Below are 21,569 nucleotides of genomic sequence, written 5' to 3'. Positions count from 1 at the left end.
ATTATACAGGGTAATTTATAGAATAAACGTATTTTTAGGTTCTGCCACCATCTTTCTCTTCAACGGGGTGGCCAGCTGGTTTGGCGAAGGCAGCCTTTAAGAGATGCAAAGATGCAGATCCTCGTGAAGACCCTGATGGGCAAGACCATCGTCCTTGAGGCCAAGCCCCATGACTTCATCGAGAATGTCAAAGCCAAAATCCAAGACAAGGAGGGCAGCAGCAAGCAAATGATTTTGGTTGACCAGCAGCAAGCAAATGATTTTGGCAAGCAAATGGCTGGAGGATGGCCATACTCTCTCAAACTGAAATATCCAGAAAGAGGCTTCTCTGCTCTTGGGGCTTTGCCTGCAGGGTGGCCTCATCAAACCTCCCCTCTGTAAGCTGGCCCAGAAACACAACTGTGACAAGATGGTTGGCCCCAGTGCTCCCTGCACCCCCACTCTGTCACCTGCCATAAGAAGTGTGGCCACACCAACAACCTGTGCCCCAAGAAGAGGGTCAAATAAGGCCCCTTTCCCCACAGGGTGGCCTCCTGCCCCAGCCCAAAGCCCCAGGGCTTCAAGAAAGTTTTCTTTTCATTGACTGAAGCAGTAAATAAATAAATGAGTCCCCCTATTTTTAAAGTTTTGTATTTATTCATTTGACAGAGAGAGAGATCACAAGTAGGCAGAGGCAGGTAGAGAGAGGGGGGAAGCAGGCTCTCTGAGCACGATGAGGGCCTTGATCCAAGGACCCTGAGACCATGATCTGAGCCAAAGGCAGAGGCTTAACTTAGCCACCCAGGCACCCTAAATCCCCCTATTTTTTAAAAACGCAGAGCCTGGGGAAGCTTCTGTCATGGAATCCCAGGTCTTGAGGGACAAATGAGAGAGCTGGGGGGGGCGGGGGGGGCACAGCAGGAAGCTAGGAAAGTCCCGGGCAAGCCCATGTGAGCACCATGCCTAAGCCTCTGTGGACCTGGCCTGGGAGGAGGAGTGATCTGGTGTTCAGGTTCTAGAACATGTGATAGGCAGAGGTGCCAATGATCGTGTGTTATCACTGGTGATTGTGGGTCCGGAGACGCTCCTTTGGAAGGCAGTTAATGCTTCCATAATTCAATCTGCCTGTGTGAGAAGCATCCCGGGTCCGAGGGAGGATGAGCATGACTTCCAGCCTCTGCGTCGGCCGACAGCACTTGCTCTGAGGTCTGCTCCATCTGGCTGTGGATCCCAGTGCCACCAAGTCATAGCTATGTGAACCTCAATCTTCTCATCTGCAAAAGGGATGATATGGCCTGAGGACTGTGGAGAGGCCCAGCGAGCTAGTGTTGGTGCCAGAGACAGACAGGCACTCCACCATAGCGCTGGTGGTGGAAATCAGTAAATAAAACACACAGTAATAGCTTTCTCTCATGAAGTAGCTGAGCGCGGCGTGTAGCCCGGAGCCACAGCTAGGAACCCAGAGATATTTGGATGCAAACCCAGTGGGCCACATTCCATTTCTGAGTTAGTGCTAAGGTGAAGAGCACATTTCAGGTTTCCAAGTTGCGAAAGTTATTGTCCTGGAGAATGTCCGTCTTTCAGTTTGCAAAGTCATAAGGTTAACCGTCCTGGAGAAAGACTAAATAGGTTTTCCCCCCAGTAGGGGTTTCAAAACTAAGCAATACCCCTACCCACGTCCACAGAAAGATCCGTATTTAGTCATGTCTATTTCATAGATGGGGAAATAGGAACCTAGGGAGAGGACAGGTGTGCTCAGGGCCACACAGCCAGAGACGCAGTCAGTAACACGTACACTCTAGACGTTTTCATAGACACCATCTTCCACTGGGCTGAATGAAAAACTCAAACCTGACTAGAGAGGAGCAGACCAGGAAAATACACTCAGGGCAAATCCTCACCCAAGGCAAGGTGGTGTGTGGCCCAGCGCCGGCAGCCAATGGGAAGGAACGCCGCAACGTAAGACTACAGCGCCCTCTGGTGTACCAAACCTTATATCAACACCAAAAACATCCAAGTCTATTCCCCAGTCCATGCATACCACACCAGCCCACAGGAACCAGCCTGTGACCCTGGAAACCATGCCCAAGGATTTCAGGAGGAGCTCCGTGGAACTCAACTGCAAGGCAGTGGCAGTAAAACATAAAAGATGTGGGGGCGCCTGAGTGACTCGGTCAAGCATCTGACTTTGGCTCAGGTCATGATCTCCGTGTCCTGGGATCAAGCCCCACCTCAGGGCTCCCTGCTCAGTGGGGAGTGTGCTACTCTCTCTTCCTCTCCCCCTGCCTCCCCACTCCCACTCGTGCTCTCTCTCTCTGTCAAATAAATAAATTAAATCTTTAAAAAAAAAAAAAAAAAAAGCATCAAAGGCCTGGAGTCAGAAAAGCATCAAAGACCCTGGAGTCAGACCCATTACTTTCATTTAAAATGAGAAAAGGCTGCCAGCCAGGGCGACACCCGGCATTGCACCCAGGGACAGAGCAACAGCGAGCTGGGCCTGTAGGGGGCAGCTTATGTTTGACAAGTAGGGTAAGGTTAGTTAGTTTTCATGGGTTCTCTGCTGATTGGCTAATTTGGATAATTTGAGGTCTTGGGATAGAGGAACTGTCCTTAGCTCCCTGGGGTAGAGGAACTGTCCCTAGCTCCCTGGGGTCTGGTCCCAGGGTGATTAGGGCTGTGGACAGTAGTCCCAGAGCCCAGATGCTGATAAGGAAGCTACTGCTCAAAAAAGGGAACTGATCAGCCTCTAGTCAAGGCCTCAAAACTGGATCAAAACAGCACTTAAACAAATAAGTCATTTTACAGGGGAGGTCTGAATACACAGACAAAACTTTGATAAGGAAATAGAAAATTGCAAACAATTAAATTACAAATTGATTTTTTTTTCAAATTGATTTTTAAAGAGATAACTAAAACTCCCTGTACACCTGAAAATTAGAAAACACATTTGCATGGAACCCAGACATCAAAGAAAATATAACAATGCAAAATAGAAAACACTTGAAACAATGATAACAAAGTATCATTTATCCAAAATAGTGGTACACAGCTGCGGGGGACCTGAGAGGGTAACTGAGCCCTTACGTATTTATATCAGAAGGAAGAAAGAATGAAAATTAGTGAGAGCTGTTCAACTAGAAAAAGAAACAGTAGAAAAAGGAATTGTAGAATAAACTCAAAAATGGTATGAGGAGGGGCATGATCTCAGGGTCCAGGGATCGAGCCCCGCATCGCATCGGGCTCTCTGCTCAGCAGGGAGCCTGCTTCCCCCCACCTCTCTCGGCCTGCCTCTCTGCCCACTTCTGATCTCTGCCTGTCAAATAAATAAATAAAATCTTCTTTAAAAATGGCATGAGGAAAGAAACAATAAATATAAGCAGAAATTAAACACAATTTGAAAGTAAAATAGACCCACTGCAGTATCTGAAAACACAAAATTGACAAACCTCTAGGAAAACAGATAAAAAAAAAAAGGAAAAAATCTTGGAACATCCAGGAGATACAAATACAGAGCAGGGAAACAGGAGCCCCTGGGTGGCTCAGTGGTTGGAGGGTTGACTCTCGATTTCTGCTCAGGTTTTAATCCCAGGATCCTGGGATCAAGCCCTGCATCACACTCAGTGCTCAGTGCAGAGTCTGCTTAAGATTCTCTCTCTCTCTCTTTCTCTCTCTGCTCCTCCCCCTCTAATAAATAAATAGATAAATGGATAGATAGTTAATAATTTTTAAAAATCCATCCTAGGGGCACCTGGCTGGCTCAGAGGGTTAAAGCCTCTGCCTTCAGCTCAGGTCATGATCTCAGGGTCCTAGGATCGAGTCCCGCATCGGGCTCTTTGCTCAGCGGGGAACCTGCTTCCCTTCCTCTCTCTGCCTGCCTCTCTGCCTACTTTGATCTCTGTCTGTCAAATAAATAAATAAAATCTTTTAAAAAAAATAAAAATCCATCCTAAAATTCATATGGCATCTGAGGAAACCTGAAATGGTCAAAAAATTTTGAAAAAGAAGAACATAGTTGGAAATCCCACACTTCCTTATTATAAAAGGCATTGGTATATATATATATACACATATATATATACATGTAAATATATATATAAATATATATAATATAAAATATATAAATATATATATATATAATAAAGCTACAGCAATCAAAACAATGTGATATTGGCATAAAGACACACATATAGACCAATGAACTAGAATAAAGAGCCCAAAATTAATCCCCACATATATGGTCAAGTAATTTCCAAAGAAGTTGCCAGGTTCATTAAATTAGAAAAGGACAAGTCTTTTCAATAAATGGTTCTAGGAAAACTGGATATTCTTATGCAGAAGAATAAAGCTGGATTAGTTTATTAGTTTCACTATATACAAAAACTAACTCAAAATAGGTCAAAGATGTAAATATAAAAGCTAAAACTATAAAATTTTTAGAAAAAAAGTGAAAAGTCTTCATGACAATGTATTTGACGGTGATTTCTTGAAGATGACACCGAAGACACAGGTAACAAAAATAAAAATAGATAAAAAGACTATACCAAAATTTAAAACTTCTGTGCATCAAAGGACACAATCAACAGAGTAAAAAGGCAGTCTACAGAATGGGAGAAGCTATTTGAAAATTATATACCTGATAAGAAGTAATATCCAAAACACAAAGAACTGCTACAACTTGACAACAGAAAAAATACCCTGATTGGGTATTGGTGGTACTGGTACAAGGATAGAAAAATAGAAACAGAATCAAGTATTTAGCAATGAACGTCAGTGACTGTTCCAGAGACAATGTTTTTTATTATTTAAAAAATCTCCAATAATGTCCTACTCCCCAGAAACCTTGTGTGTGAAATCCCATATGTGGAATCAGCCACCCACCCCTAACATAACAATGTAACTAGAGAGCCTGCTAATGGTTAAAACCCAGAGGAGAGCGGTCTCCTCCAAATGCCCCAAGAGATACTTCATCACCTAAGATTACAATTCTTCAGGGCAGAGGCACCTGCGGAGCTCAGTCAGTTGAGTGCCGACTCTTGGTTTGGGCTCAGGTCATGATCTCAGGATTGTGGGATCAAGCCCGTATCAAGCCCCATATTGGGTTCTTCCCTGGGTGTGGAACCTGCTTAAGATTCTCTCTCTCCCTTTCTCCTCCACCCCTCTCAAAATAAATTTTTTTAAATTTAAAAATTAAAAAAATATACAGTTCTTCAGGGCATATTCTCTGTACCACCTCCCACCCAACCCAACCAACACACACACAAACCACCAAATCCTATTTCTGGAATAACCAATTCCCTCCTTCTACCTTTCAGTCAGTCCTGGCTGAGGTTCTTCCTCCTGAACTCAGTGTTCTATCTCATCTTGATTATACACAATTGGAGACACAAAACATATAAACACAGGTTTGTATATTTTTAAAGTATAAACAATTGTAATGTCTCATTTTACATACGAGGGGGACTGTAAGGGAGAGTAACAGAGACACAGTTACCACGTCATTGGAGAAGCTGACAAGATGAGTTACCATGAGGAAGGGAGAGGGGGAAAAATCATTCCTGAGAATCCTTAGGGGAGACCTGGGGAGGCAGCAGGTGGCTGGCTGCCTTACACCCACATGGGCACAGTGGTTCTCTCGTGAGAACATTCCAAGTAACGCTTCATATGAAATTACATTTATTTTTTTTTGAAATTACATTTATTTTAATCATAAAACCTTTTTCATATAATTCTAATGGTACTGAATAATGGTAGTTTAATTTAGAACAAAATGACTTTTTTCTTTCTCTGAACATATTTACAGCTTTATATAATATGTGTGTGTGCACCTGTATGTGTACCTGTATATAAACACACTCATGAATGCAAAGACTACTTATGTGAATAACATTTACACCTATACCAGAAGCTGAGGTAATAAATAAGGTCATGTAATAAAATCTATCCATGGTATAACAGTACCTCCCAATCACAAAACTCCTCACCCCTCATCTTTTTAGGATCCAGGCCCATTTTCCTTTATGAGGCATGCATGCACTGTTAACAATTTCGAGATAATATTTGTTTGAGTCTTTGGGCTTTTTAAAAGGGGGAAAGAAGGAGACACATTATGGATAACTGAATGCCGATAAATGACCCCTTTTGCATATAATTGAGAAGTGGGATCAGTTTGGTCAAGATTCAGTCTAAGCTGAATTATGAAAATTAAGAAAATGTGAAATCATCCATATTTTATTACCAATATCAAAATATCACTGTATTAGTTTTCTAATGTGGCTGTAACAAATTATCACAAACTAAGTGCTTAATCAACATGAATTTATTACAATTCTAGCAGTCTGACTGAGATCAGAAATCATTTTCTAACTCGGGGTTAGTAGGCCCAGTTTCTTCTAGAAGTTCTAGGAAAGAATCTGTTACCTTGCTTTTGTCAGCTCCTGGAGACCACCTACATTTGCTGATGATCTCATGGTCTCTTTGTCGCCAAAGCCAACTGTGTATCGTCTTCTCACCTCTCTCACTCTTTTTATAATGACCTTTGTGAGTACACTGAGCCCATCAGATAATCCAGAATAATCTCCCTATCTCAAATCAAATGTATGGGATACCATTGGAATGTAAAGGAACACATTCATGATTTGTGGGATTTAGGATATAAACATCTTTAGGGGCCATTATTCTATTTACCAAATCATATTCAGTAATATCATCACCGATCTCATCAGAAGACTAAGTATTGAGAAACTGTCATTGTATAGTAGCAGATACAAGTTCTCCAAGATTACAATGTTCACCTGAAAGTTCCCACTTAATCATTAGCAATAAATACTGTCAGCTGTTTCACTTGAAATAACAGGCTCACTTCATTCCTTTTCAATAAAATGTCTACAGAAAACTTACTTGGATAGTTATACTTTGTAAGTCATTCAGGTAAGATGGAATTGCATGTGAATAAGGGTAGAGGTAACAGAATCAATTTTCCCGCTTTATCGGGAAATGCTGAGGTACAACTGGCACTGGGATCACTTGGGAGAGGTGAGGAGAGTACAGTTTTGTGTACTACCTCAATTTGTCTAAAGGTCCCAGTGGCTTTACCCTATTCCTTTTGTACCATCAGGACAAATATTACTAGAGTGAAAAAGATAAAGTTATAGTGTTATTATGAATGTAGTTTTGATATCAAGAATGCCCTGGACAGGGTCACAGGGATCTGCTGTCTGTCACCCCCAAGGGACTTAAGACCACTCTTGGAAAATTGCTCTTTTCAGGAAAATTGCCACCGGATGGCAGCAGGCACAGCAGAATTTCCCCGTTTACGCTGGCCGTGATTTAAGAAAGTTATTTCAGGATGAATTTAAAATTTTGTCTTTAAAGCTCAAAGACAGCATTTATTTCCAGAAAATATACTTTAAAATATGTAACAGAATTCTGGGAAACAAGTGCTATTTAAGCTCACAACTAAAACAAGTTTACTTTTGCTTGAGACAACTTCACACTGTAGAGTCCAGAAGGGCTGTGAGCCTGCTTCTCATTTTGTCATTCTTACTAAGAACACTAAACAGCTTTGATAATGTTAATTTGGTCATTTTATTAAATAAAACCAAACTTAAATATTCTACCAACTGGAATTACCATAAAATTGCGGAGTTTGCATACAGAAAGGATCATGTCTAAAGTTTAATGAAGTTCATTTTTTTCTTCTAAAAGTTAGATCATTGAAGCACCTGGCTGGGTTGGTGGGAGGAACATGCAACTCTTAATCTCAAGGTCTTGAATTCCAGCCCCATGTTGGGTGTAGAGATTACTTAAATATTTTTTAAAACAATTTTTTTAAAGGTTAATGATCAGTCTTTTGTTTTCCCTTTCTTTTTATTAAATCTATCAGAGCACTCAGGAAGAGCTCAACAAAGAAAAAAATTCATATCCATTGGACCTCAGCATCTCTATTCATCTTAAGGTTTTTCAATTAATGCATTTTTCATCTCCTGCACAGAGAAAAGGTTTTGAGTTTTATTTATAAAACATCAAGTTTTGGGGCACCTGGGTGGCTCAGTGGGTTAAGGCCTCTGCCTTCAGCTCGGGTCATGACCCCAGGGTCCTGGGATCAAGCCCCACATGGGGATCTCTGTTCAGCAGGGACCCTGCTTCCCTTCCTCTCTCTCTGCCTGCCTCTCTGCCTACTTGTGATCTCTGTCAAATAAATAAATAAAATCTTAAAAAAAAAAAAAATCAAGTTTTCATGATGAAAATCATGAATGATCCTGGAAGGCATGAGAAGCAACAGTGGAGAAAAATATTAGTAAACACTTATTTCTGAAGGAAAATTAGCCTAATAAAACAAAAATAAATTGCATAATTTGGAAGATAAGTAAATATGAGGTAGAATTAAAATATCACCTGAAGCTCTCTCCTCCGCTCTGCCATCGTGGTGTGTGCAGCTGACTTCCTCAAAACAGCTTCTCATAAGACCTTTGAGATCAAGGGATTCCTGGCCAAGAAACAAAACCAGAATTGTCCCATTTTCCGGGGGATTCAGATGAAAATTGGTAATAAAATCAGGTATAAGTCCAAGAGGAGGCACTGGGAAAGAACCAAGCTGGGTCTGTAAGGGATCACACATGAGATGACACATGTATTTATGCTGCATGAAAAGTCACATGCTCATATCCTGTCACTCTGTAAACATCACTTCCAGGTAGATGTTTACATGTTTTATTGGGGAAATGACTTCTTTGTTACTACACTTCTGCTCTAGTATGTTGGCTTGGTGATAAAAATGTGAGAACTTTCATTTGAAAAATAAAATAAAATAAACAGGAGAATGATCAGAACTAAAGTGTTCCACATTTTAAAAGTCCTATATTAAAACTTTATTAACTTTGTAGTTTAAATTTTAAGGGAAAACTCTAAAAGGATAGAATATAACCCTTTTTTTTTTTAAGTTTTTATTTATTTGTCAGAGAGAGAGAGTGCGTGAGCAGAAGGAGAAGCAGGCAGAGGGAGAAGCAGGCTCCCCACTGAGCAAGGATCCCAATATGGGACTTGATCCCAGGACTCTGTGATCATGACCTGAGCTGAAGGCAGAAACTTAACCGTCTAAGCCACCTAGGCGTCCCTAAAATATAACATTTTAAATAAAAGAAAAAAATTTAAAGAATAAAAGTGTCTCCATTCAAAAGTACTATCACTACTTAAAAGACAGAATATTGGGGTGCCTGGGTGGCCCAGTTGGTTAAGCGTATGTCTTCGGCTCAGGTCATGATCACAGGGTCTGGGATTGAGCCCCGCAATGAACCTGCATTAGCATGGAGCTCCCTGCTCAGTGAGGAATCTGCTTCTCCCTCTCCCTCTGCCTCTCTCCCTGCTCATGCTCTCTCTTCCACTCATGCTCTCTCTCACGTTCTTGCTCTCAAATAAATCTGAATACAAAACAAAATGGAAAGCCATAATCTCACTCCGTCTGCTTTCAAATTGAATGGTAGCTCCCCCTCTGAGCACAGTAATGCAGATGTGTCCAAGGCTTAATCTAGTAGATTCCACATCCTTTTTTTTCCTGAGGTCCTGATGGTTTTCTGCTGCGTCAACTGCCAGTATTCCTCTTCCTCCAAGCACACAGGGCTAGCTGAGCCAGCCTGTAGCACCGTTTCTTTGTATTTAACCCTGACAATTCTTCCTCCCAACCAAGTGAGGATAAAAGAGACTAGTGAATTTCCTCTTTGCATCCAAGGAACTTTATATGATATACAAGTACCTTTCTTCAAAACCTGAAGAATAAAACAGGCAGTTTTATCTTATGATCAACTGTTTCAGTGTGAAGTCAAGAGGTCAGTGTTCATCAAAGAGCAAATCCAATCACCTCAAATGGATGGACGGTTAATGAAACATCTTAGTTCTTGCGAGCCCAACCTTTTGATGCCAGAAGAGACCCAGACCCCAATGGCCTTATCCCCACCCAGACCATGTTACAGTTAGACAGAGACTCACTGAGGGGAAGAAACTGCTCAGGGCATCAGCCAGAGGTGTTTTTATCCCATGAGGCAGATTTGGGGGAGTGGGGGTGGTAAGCCTTGGTCACCCTGTAGCCCACCCTACAGTGTGTAACCTGGTGCTCTAATGGAATGAGGCTTGGGACTCCCACTGACCTCTGAGCCTCTGAACACCAACCTCCCCTACCCCAACCCCAACACAAAACCCAGTAGCTGGCCAGCAAGGAGGAAGAGAAAATATGTGGTCCAGTAGGTAACTGCTGAAAGGCTTTTTTCTCTCCAGTCAGCTCACAGGGGCCCCCTTCTGAATGGTATGTGGAGGGTGAAAGCCTTGCAGCCTATCAGAGCCAAGCTGGAGCCACCAGGATGAGCCTCAAAGGGGTTGTGCTGGGTGGGGTGAGCAATGCCTTCAAACATGGCTCAACACTGAGACCAGCAGGAGAGGAGAAACAGCTGCCGCTGTTCCCAGCAGTCACCCCGGCAGTAGACCTCCTCATCCCATTGACCTTGCCTCCATCTTCACCCTTGGGTGAATGGAACAACTTGGAAGAGTTTGGATGAGAGTATATGGTTGATCCAACAACATTGCTCATCCCTTTCCTCAAATTTCTCCAATAAAGAATGCCAAAAACTAGATCAGGGCTGGGGAAACACTCCTGCCTCTTAATCTTTGCTGTACCTAATCAGTAGAAACATATATGTAACCATTTGGTTTACGAGATTACTTGTTGAATCATTCAATTATGGAGACCAATTTCAATGACTTTGGTCTGGAGATAGACTTTAGGAAGTCCCCCAAATTGCCCTACTCCCCAGGCTGTAGTCCTGTTGGTGAAATTGCAGTTGTTAGACCCTGGGAACCACTATTTAAAAAAAAAAAAAAAAAAAAAAGAAAGAAAGAAAAAAGAAAACAATGGGAGACTGTTGATGAGCAGCTGAATTTCCATGGAACAGCAACTAGAGACCAAAGAAGAATGGTCCTTTCCATACAGCTAGATACTAACATGTTTTAGCACCCCAGGATTACAATTCTGCACAGTGCATACTCTGCACACTCCCATTCTCCTTCCCCGGGACTACCACCCAACACACACACACACACACACACACACACACACACACACACACACGATCCACCCAATCCCAACTGTAGCAACCAATTCCCTTCAACCATAACTTTCTACCTTTAGGTCCATCAGCCCTGGCTGAGCTTCTTCTCTCCTTTTTTTTTTTTTTTTTTTTTTTTAAAGCAGATTGAAAAAAAAAGATTTTGTTTGACAGAGAGAGAGATCACAAGTAGACAGGGAGGCAGGCAGAGAGAGAAGGGGAGAAGCAGGCTCCCTGCTGAGCAGTGAGCCCCATGCGGGGCTCAATTCCAGGACCCTGAGATCATGACCTGAGCTGAAGGCAGAGGTTTAACCCACTGAGCCACCCAGGTACCCCAGCTTCTTCTCTCCTTAACCCAAGGTTCTATCCCTTCCTTGTTACACACAGTTGGAGACAGAAAACACACAAATTCAGATCTGTATATTTAAAGAGTATGTTTTTATCTCAGCATGCAAATAAGTTGGGAAATGGCAGTACACTCAGTACAAGCCATTTTTATACTGCCATTTTATATATGAGAGAGGAGTAAAGAGTATCACAGGAATTACTACTACAGAGAGTGAGTTACCACGGCCTTCAAGGAGACATGTGGAGTCAACATGAGGAAGGAAGTTGGAAAAAACAAATTTTACTCCTGTAGCCCTGAGAATCCTTAAGTGGGACCTGGGGAGGCAGCAGGTGGCTGTGGAGACCGGAAAACAGGCTGCTGAGGGGCACCATGCTCTGTCACTGCCATATTTTTTTGGTCTAGGGGAAAAGGAAAAACAAAAACAAATGTCAGAAAATAATTGCACCATAATGACCCAAATAATGGGGCCTCACCGTGCAAAACCCAGGCTTGCAAAAAAGGAAAAGGACACTATTGGGAAGCAGTGGGAGAAACCCGAGGCTGTATTCCTTTAGGGTTACTCCCTCCTCCTCACTGCCCCCAGCTGTCAAACACTGTCTCTCCCATCCCTGAGGAACAAATACCCCTTTCCTCACCCTCCCCCAACCTCCTCCAGCCTGCCACTTCCCTGACACTCCCACATCAGCACTCAGTCCCAGAATATGCTCACATGTTAGCCCCACAGGACTCAGGGCTGATGTACTAAGCCTCCCTGAGAGCCAGAATTCAACGTGGAGAGGGAGATGGAATTGGGATGGCTGAGCATTTACCTTACACCCACATGGGCACCGTGGTTCTCTCGTGCCGTAATAGTTGAGAACATTCCACGATAAGAAGTAATATCTAATATAAAACAAAATACATTTTTAATCAAAAAGCATTTCTCATATGTTATCAAATGTACTTTAAAACAAAATGTAGAGGGGTACCTGGCTGGATTGGTTGGTAGAGCACATGACTCTTAATCTTGGGGTTGTAAATTCAAGCCCCACATTGGGTATAGAGATTATTTTAAAATTAAAAAATCTTCAAAAAGAAGTTATGGGGGCACCTGGGTGGCTCAGTGGGTTAAGCCGCTGCCTTGGGCTCAGGTCATGATCTCAGGGTCCTGGGATCGAGGCCCGCATCAGGCTCTCTGCTCAGCAGGGAGCCTGCTTCCTCCTCTCTCTCTTTCTCTCTGCCTGCCTCTCTGCCTATTTGTGATCTCTGTCAAATAAATAATAAAAAATCTTTTTAAAAAATGTTAAAAAAAAAAAAAAGAAGTTATGTAGTAAATATTAACTTTTGGGGTGCCTGGGTGGCTCAGTCGTTAAGCATCTGCCTTTGCCTCAGGTCATGATCTCAGGGTCCTGGGATTGAGCCTAGCATCTGGCTCCCTGTTCAGTGGGAAGCCTGCTTCTCCCTCTCCCATGCCCCCCCCCCACTGTGTTTCTTCTCTCACTGTCTCTCTCTGCCAAATAAATAAATAAAATCTTATTTTAAAAATAAAATATTAACATTTGCCCTTTTCTGAAAATATTTAAACTTCATGTAATAACAAAAAAGGATAGTGAAGATATTATCAAGCAAAAGTGTGTACATGTGTATGTTAGCATATGTGTGTGTGTGCCTCTATACATATACTTTTGGGTACAAAAATTATTACATGAGCAATCTTCACCTACACAATGGCTGAACTATAATAAGCAAGTGTAATAAGAGTTATCCATGGTACAACAGTAGCCTTGCTCGTAAAACACTGCTCCCTTTTAAGTTTTTTGAAACTGGGCTCATTTTACTTTATGAGACAAAAATACGATGTTAGCAGTTCTAAGATGAATTTGAATATCTTGGTTTATTTAAGGAGAAAATGAAGAGGTGCTGTAATCAGTTACTGAGTGCTGGAAAAGGATCACTCCTGCATATAATTGAGAAGTGGAACGGATTTGGTCTAAAGTGTCACTCAAGCTACATTAAGCATATTTTAACACACAAAACTGATTTTAGAATCATGAAACAGGGGTGCCTGGGTGGCTGAGTCAGTTAAGTGTCCAACTCTTGACTTTGGCTCAGGTCATAATCCCAGGGTTGTGAGATCAAGCCCTGCATCAGGCTCAGCACTGGGCGTGGAGCCTGTTTGGGATTTTCTCTCTCCCTCTCCCTTGGCCCCTCACCCGCCTCTCTCTCTTTCTCTTAAAAAAAATTTAAAAATAGAATCATGAAACAAAGAAATGCATTTTCCACTTTGAGTGTAACATCTATTCATGGGCAAATCTGCTAATCAACTAAGTTTTGCAAATAATGGAATAACCATGTTAGAATTATACTATTAAAACTCACCCATTTGATAGGTTTTAAAATGCTTTAGCTTCTTTCAGCTTCTCTGAGAGTTTCTGTCTGGCGCTTCTATTGCCTCCAGAACTATTCACTCCAAACTCACTGTCACATCCTCATCTGCATACTAGGACGTTTCATGGGTTGTGTGCTATGAAGTAATGTAAGTAGTTTTTAGTTCAATCTTATTTTCTATCTAACATTTCAATTCAGAAGTTCAAAATGAATTTGGAGGATCCAAAGAATATCATCATTCTTAGATGCATGGAAAATTTATATATGAAAATATATTCCTTCTCATGAAATTGAGAGCCAAGTTTCAGAATTCTTACATAGGATCACCAACAATATCAAGATGATCACCAACAATATCTTTGCCATGCACCTTATGGTTTAGCAGTAAGTTTATTATAAGGAACTTGTACTATCTGGGGAGAAAATCTTACTTTAACCTAAACCTAGAAAAAATTATTAGTTTCATGATAAAGATATTACCCCAGTTGGGGCACCTGGGTGACTCAGTGGGTTAAAGCCTCTGCCTTCGGCTCAGGTCATGATCCCAGGGTCCTGGGATCAGGCCCTGAGTCTGGCTTTCTGCTCAGTGGGGAGCCTGCTTCCCCACCTCTCTCTGCCTATCTGCCTACCTGTGATCTCTGTCAAATAAATAAATAAAATCTTAAAAAAAAAAAAAGATATTACCCCAGTTGTTACATCATAAGGCAGATCTTACATTACTGTTCTTGCCCCCAAGCTAAAATGTAATACTACATTTTGGCAGTTATTTTAAGAGCCATAGCCTGACTGATTAAAAGCATGTATAGCCTTGTTATCACAGAGTTCAGAATTAAAATAAACTTAAAGTTGGGACACACAGTGGGCTTAGTCAGTTAAGCATCCGACTCTTGATTTCAGTTCAGGTCACCATCTCAGGGTCGTGAAGACTGAGCCCCGTGTCTGGCTCTGTGTTGGGTGTGGATCCTGCTTAAGATTCTCTCTCTCTCCCTCTTCCTCTCCCTCTCCCTCTGCCACACCCACCCCTGCTTGTGTGTGCACGCAAGTGTTCTCTCTCTATCTCAAAATTAATGAGGGCACTTGTTGTAATGAGCACTGGGTTATATACACAACTGATGAATCACTAATTCTACCTCTGAAACTAGCTAAATAAATAAAATAAACTCAATGTCATATATGAAAACTAAATACTGATATTGAGTTGGGTCAAAAATTTGTATGTGTGTATGTATAGTAGAGTGGTTCCCAAAATGTGGTTCTAGGATCCCTAATGGGCTCCAACATTCTTTCAAGGTGTCCGATATTTTTGTAATACTACTAAGTTAAATAATTTTAACTTTTCTTTCTCTAAAAAGTATATAATGAGAGACACCTAGCTGGCTCAACTGAAGAAGCATGCAACTCTTATTTTTGGTGTCATGAGTTCGGGTCCCACACTGGGTGTAGAGATTACTTACTTTTTTTTTTTTTTTTAAGGATATTACCACAAAAGTAAAAAGAGAAGCCACAGAATGGGGAAAAAATATTTGTAATTCATATATCTTGATATGGGACTTGTATCCAGAAAATATAAAAATGTTTATGACTCAGTAAGAAGACAAATAACCAAATATAGTATAGAGAAAGGAGCTAATACACATTTCTCCAAAGAAGAGATACAAACAGCTAGTTGACATGAAAAGATATTCAACATCATTAGCCATTAGGGAACTGTAAATCAAAACTCCAATGATTTACAACTTCACATCCTCGAGGATGATTATAAACAAAAAAACAAATAGTAAGAAGTGTTGGCAAGGACTGACGAAATTGGAACCCTCATATATTATTAGTGGGAATGAAAAATGGTGCAGCCACTTTGGAAAACAGGCAATTCCCCAATTAAAAAGAATTACCAGGGGCACCTGGGTGGCTCAGTCATTAAGTGTCTGCCTTCGGCTCAGGTCATGATCCCAGGGTCCTGAGATTGAGCCCCGCATCAGGCTCCCTGCTCAGTGGGAAGCCTGCTTCTCCCTCTCCCACTCCCCCTGCTTGTGTTCTCTCTCTCACTGTCTCTCTGTCAAGTAAATAAAATTTTAAATATTATATACATTAAAACATAAGTGAACAAAAGGGTTACCATATGACCCAGCAATTCCACACCTAGGTATACACTCAAGAGAATTAAAAACACATATCCACATAAAAACTTGCATGCGAAGGTTCATAGAAACATTATTCATAGTAGCCAAAATGGAGGAAACAATCTAAATGCCCCTGAAGTAATGAGTAGATTAAAATGTAGTATATCCATACCATGGAATAATAGTCAACTATAAATAGGAATAAAATACTACTACATGTCACATCATGGATGAGCCTTTAAAACATTATGACAAGTGAAAAAAAAAAGTCAATCACAAAAAAACAGGTATTATTCCATTTATATACTTCCAGAAGAGGCAAATCTATATAAAGGCAGAAAGATGGTTATATAGGGTTGGGGCAGAAAAGAGTGAGAGAATAGTGAGTGACTGCTAATGAGTATGAGGTTTCTTTGGGAGGTGATGAAAATGTTTCTAAAATTGTAATAATTGGGGGAGGTGGGTGAAGGGATGGGTTAAATGGGTGACGGGTATTAAAGAGGGCATTTGCAGTGAGGAGCACTGGGTGCTGTATGTAAGTGTTGAATCACTAAATTCTACTCCTGAAACTAAAAAATAAAATTGTGATAATTGTTGCACAACTCTTTGAAAATACAAGAAGCCACAGAATTGTACATTTTTAAAAGCTGAATTTAGTAGTATGTGATTATATCTAAATGAAACTATTAAATATACACAAAAGTCAGCACCCCTATTATGACATGATCTGTCCTTAATATTCTATTTTATTCTTTTTATTAAAAAAGATTTTTTTTTTAATTTATTTGACAGAGAGAGATCACAAGTAGACAGAGAGGGAGGCAGAGAGAGAGGGGGAAGCAGGCTCCCTGCTGAGCAGAGCGCCTGATGCAGGACTCAATCTCAGGACCCTGAGATCGTGACCTGAGCCGAAGGCAGCAGCTTAACCCACTGAGCCAGCCAGGTGCCCCTGTCCTTAATATTCTAACTTCATTTCCTACTATCTCCCCTTTCTCTCCAGTTTACCTTTACTTCAAAGATGCCAAGCACGTGGCTGCTTCAGGTCTTTCACATTTGGTGTTTCCTGCTTCAAATACTTGTATTTCAGGTATGTAAACTGTCTCATTTCCTTCAAGTTTTTACCAAAAAATTACTTTCCCATTGTTATCCAAATGAAAATTTCAACCCCCTTATACGCTCTCTCAATCTTCACTCTGCTTTTCTTTTTCTTCACATTTTTTGATATTTAAAATATTAAATATTCTATTTTCTTACTTATTTTCTCATACTTTTATCTCTTCTCGGCCTTTTGGCTAAGATCAAGTGTTATTTTCTCATACTTTTATTTATTAGCTAAATGAGTGCAAAAATCTTGCCTGATTGTTAAATACTATACATTCAGCACATAGAACAACATCATACATACAGAATCTCAAAACTGTATGTTGAGAGCATATCTTTACAATATAAGTGGTTTATATATAAAGGTATAAGAAAAACACTAAGACTTCAATATTGGGCAAAATGAAAAAAGGTAACTCACAGAAAAGGAAATGCAATTAGTAATAAATCATGACAGAATAATTTCAATATTACAGCGAATGGAAAATGTAAAAAGTTATCTTAAATACCATTTTAGCCTATCATATTCACCATAGTTTAAATGGTAATAAAATCATTCTAATGCTATGTATCAAATGTCCTAAAATGATCCTGTAATCCCATTTCTGGTTATCTTTCTTTCAAAACAATCCAGGGGCTCCTGGGTGGCTCAGATGGTTAAGCATTCGACTCTTGATTTGGCTCAAGTCATGATCTCTGGCTCAGAAGACTGAGCCCTGTGATTGGCTCCAAGTCAGCAAGGAGTTTGCTTGAGGATACTCTCTCTCTCCTCTCCCTCTACCCATCTCCGCCCCCACCCGCTCAGGTCACACACTCTCTAAAATAAATTTTTTACAAAAAAAAAAAAAAAAAGAGCACGTGGGTGGCTCAGTCAGTTAAGCATCTGTCTTCAGTTCAGCTCAGGTCATAATCCCAGGGTACTGGGATTGAGTCCCGCATCCGGCTCCCTGCTCAGTGGGAAACCTGCTTCTCCCTTTTTCTCTACCTTGCCCCTCCCTGGACCCTCTCATGCTCTCTCTCACGCATGTTCTGTTTCTCTAATAAATAAAAATTCTTAAAAAAAAAAAAAAAGGAAAGGAAAAGAAAACAATCCAAAGACAGAAACGACTTTATGTACAGATGAATATAGAATGCCAAAACAGAGAAAACAAATGAAATCCCAACAATAGTGAAACACTTAAACTGAGGAACAACAACTGTATTAAGTTATCAAAATTATATTTCTAAGGCACCTGGCTGGTTCTGTTGATAGAGCATGCAACTCTTGATCTCAGGGTTGTAAGTTTGAGCCCCATGTTGGGTGTAAAAGGATACTTTAAATAAATCTTTTTAAAGAAATTACGTTTCTGAAGATTATATAATAATAAATGAAAATGCTTACATATATAATGGAACAAAACACACCATAAAGCTCTACAAAGTGATCATACTATATAATTAAACTATAATGACTTGATTGAATATCACAGAGCCACAAAGAAATTATGATACTGCTACAGGGCAATTTACCAATTTAAAATGCACATATACTTTCAAATATAAATCTTTTCCTAGAAATTCAAGGTGTGACCAATTCTACATAAGAATTTTCATTCACTGATTCAACAGCTTATACTGAGCATCTCTTACATGATTGGCAGTGTGCTGGACAATGGGGATTCAAAAATGAATTATTATCTCAGGATAAAAGACCATAGATCAGTGGGGAAGATAAAGATAGGATAGTATAATATTTGGAAAAGAGTAGGATAGAATTTTGTTCTACAGTTGAAAAGTAGCTGTTAACAATGTTTTCTGAGAAAGGGGGTATTTGGGAGCTCTATTGGCCAGATAAAGAATGCATAAGCTAAAGACTATTTCCCAAGGTAAAGAAAACCATGGGGCCAGAGGGAAGGAGTGGAGAAAGGACAGACATCATTTTTTTTTAAAGAATCTATTTATTCATTTGAGAGAGAGAAAGACAGAGAGAGCACAAGCAGGGGGAGGGGCAGAGGGAGAAGGAGAAACAGACTCCTGGATGAGCGGGGAGCTGGATGTGGACATCACAGTCTGAGCTGAAGGCAGACACTTAGCCGACAGAACCACCCAGGTGCCCTCCAGGACAGACATCTTGTTAGAAGATCGTAAAAAGTTTATTGTGGCAGAGCATAATAATGGTAATTGAGAGGTAATCATTCTCACATTGAGATGAATAACATGGATAAAAACAGACTCCTACCAGATGTACTACTGTTTACTTCATGATAAACACTTTACTGAGCATGTATCTACTGTTCTGAGGTAGTTTGTTTCACCATCTTTCATATGCTGATAGGGAGCCTGAGATAGGCACAGATTAGCAGCCATGCCAACAGCATAAAGCTGGTAAGTGATGGGAGTCTAGTTTAATACCCAGAGTGCCTGAGCTCTGAGCTATCTTTTCTTCCCCTCAGATCTGGCTAAGAAGAGTCAGCCCATATCACCTCAGGACCCCAACCTCTCCTGAAAACAAGTATCGATATATGCAAAAATTTGACCAGACTGCAAAGTAATTGAGCCGAATGAAAAATGAAGGTCTAGGGATGCCTGAGTGGCTCAGTTGGTTAAGTGTCTTTGTCTCTCTCTCTCTCTCTTTTTTTTTTTTTTTGGGGGGGGGTCTCTTTAAGTGCCTTTGGCTCAGGTCATGATCCCAGGGTCCTTGGTTCAAGCCCCACGTCAGACTCCCTGCTCAGCGGGGAGCCTGCTTCTTCCTCTGTCTGTTCCTCCCCATGCTTGTGCTTTCTCTCTCTCTGACAAATAAAATCTTAAGAAAAAAGAAAAAGAAAAAGAAAAATGTGGGTCTCAAAAGATTACAAACTATAAGATTCCATTTTTATAACATGCTTGAAATGACAAAATTACAAAGACTAACACCAGGTTAGTGGATGTCAGGGGTTATGTCATGTGGCCCTTAGAAACATTCTATGAGGTACAACTCCCATTTCCTTGGTATCTTTTGAGTTTCTGATGGTTTTCTTCTACCTCAAAAGTCATTCTTCCTTTTCTTCCAAGAACGCTGCTACAGCTCCTTCCTGGAGGTTAATCCTAGCCAATCTTCCTTCCACTCAGTTAAGGATAGTAGACACCAGCCAATTTTTTCTTTGCACTCAAGGGACCTTATGTAGGCTAACACACAACTTTTCTCAAGCTCTTTAGAGCCAAATATGCATTACTTTCTAATTATTAACAAATGCATCATGTGAAGTCAAGAAGAGACCAAAATGGGACTCCTGGATGGCTCAGTCGGTTAAGTGAGCTCAGGTCATGATCCCAGGATCCTGGTATGCAACCCAGCATCAGCCGGGAGCCTGCTTTTCCCTCTGCCTGCCACTCCCCCACTTATGATCTGTCATTCTTTCATTCTGACCAATAAACCTTTAAAAAAAAGGGGGGGGGCAAATGTTCCTCAAAGGGCAAATCCAATTACTGCAAAGGGGAACAATGGCTGATTACCGCTCTTAATCCTCCCCGGCCCTCTATAAACCTCAGAAGTCAGGTAAGATCTGGGCTCCAACAGCCCTGCCCACACCCCTCAGTCCACCCCTAGCTACTGAGTCACTGAGGGGAGAAAGGGCACAGGGTCCCCAGCCAGGGGATTCCTATGCCCTGAGGCAGATTTGATGATAAGGGGGAATGAGTTCAGATCACAAGACAGTTGACCCTCAGCAGGACTGCTCTCCCGCCTTCCAGTGCTCCATGGCAGGTGAGAGCTGCTGCCTGGGCCCACGGCCTCCCCTTCCCCACATCCCAGAAACTGGTTGCCCGCCGCTCCCCAGCCCAGTTACCTGTCAGTACCCAACGAGCCTGAAAAGGAACACCGCGGCAGTGGGCAGTTAACGGTTGCCTCAGCTCTCTGGTCGCAACTGGGGGCGCATCTGAGCACGTGCTTAGCACAGCCAATCAGAGGCAAGGGAGGACTGATGGCCGCCTCTGAGTGGCTGGCCTGAAGGCGCGAGTTTCACAGCCTGTCAGAGCCAGATGAGCTCGAAGTAGCGCCTCCAGGGGCACGTCCTTCGACAACTGCGGGAGCGACGTTGGGGTGACGTGTCTAGGGGTGCCAGCCTTGTGGCCAGTGAAGGCCAAGAAAAGAAGGCAAGTCTTAGGGGTTCACAGGCGAGAGCCATGGGAACATCTACGGCTCTCACCCTTGTGCTCTGTCTGGCCTCAGCGCTGTGAATAAATAATAGGAGGCTGAGAACTACATAAGAGCCAGCCTGATTAACGCTGTTACTTCTGCCGTAGATACCCTCTTGCATTCCTTCCCAGTTGACTTCAGTTCTTCATTCAAAGACCAATTCAGGGCGCCTGGGTGGCTCAGTGGGTTAAGCCTCTGCCTTTGGCTCAGGTCATGATCTCAGGGTCCTGGGATTGAGTCCCGCATCGGGCTCTCTGCTCAGCAGGGAGCCTGCTTCCTCCCCTCTCTCTCTCTCTCTGCCTGCCTCTTGTGATCTCTGCCTGTCAAATAAATAAAATCTTAAAAAAAAAAAAAAAAGACCAATTCAACACCACTTTCTCCCTAAGCTTCCACCAGCCTGGGAGGATCTG

General features: G+C 41.6%; 1 long non-coding RNA gene and 1 pseudogene across 1 annotated transcript; one reads left to right on the top strand and one right to left on the bottom strand.

The window, feature by feature from the left end:
- Positions 1 to 111: 111 nt before the first annotated feature.
- On the top strand, positions 112 to 507 carry LOC131825811 (ubiquitin-ribosomal protein eL40 fusion protein-like; annotated as a pseudogene).
- Positions 508 to 11,498: 10,991 nt separating this feature from the next.
- On the bottom strand, positions 11,499 to 20,885 carry LOC131825810 (uncharacterized). The gene is made up of 4 exons (XR_009351315.1): positions 20,810 to 20,885; positions 13,777 to 13,921; positions 12,228 to 12,300; positions 11,499 to 11,816 (listed from the first exon to the last, which is right to left on the bottom strand). It is a non-coding gene; the product is annotated as an uncharacterized LOC131825810 (long non-coding RNA).
- Positions 20,886 to 21,569: the final 684 nt, after the last annotated feature.

This window comes from Mustela lutreola, chromosome 2, assembly GCF_030435805.1.
Source record: "Mustela lutreola isolate mMusLut2 chromosome 2, mMusLut2.pri, whole genome shotgun sequence".
NCBI lineage: Eukaryota > Metazoa > Chordata > Mammalia > Carnivora > Mustelidae > Mustela > Mustela lutreola.
The sequence above is the reverse complement of the archived record's forward strand: the minus strand, read 5'-3'. Positions and strand labels throughout refer to the sequence as shown.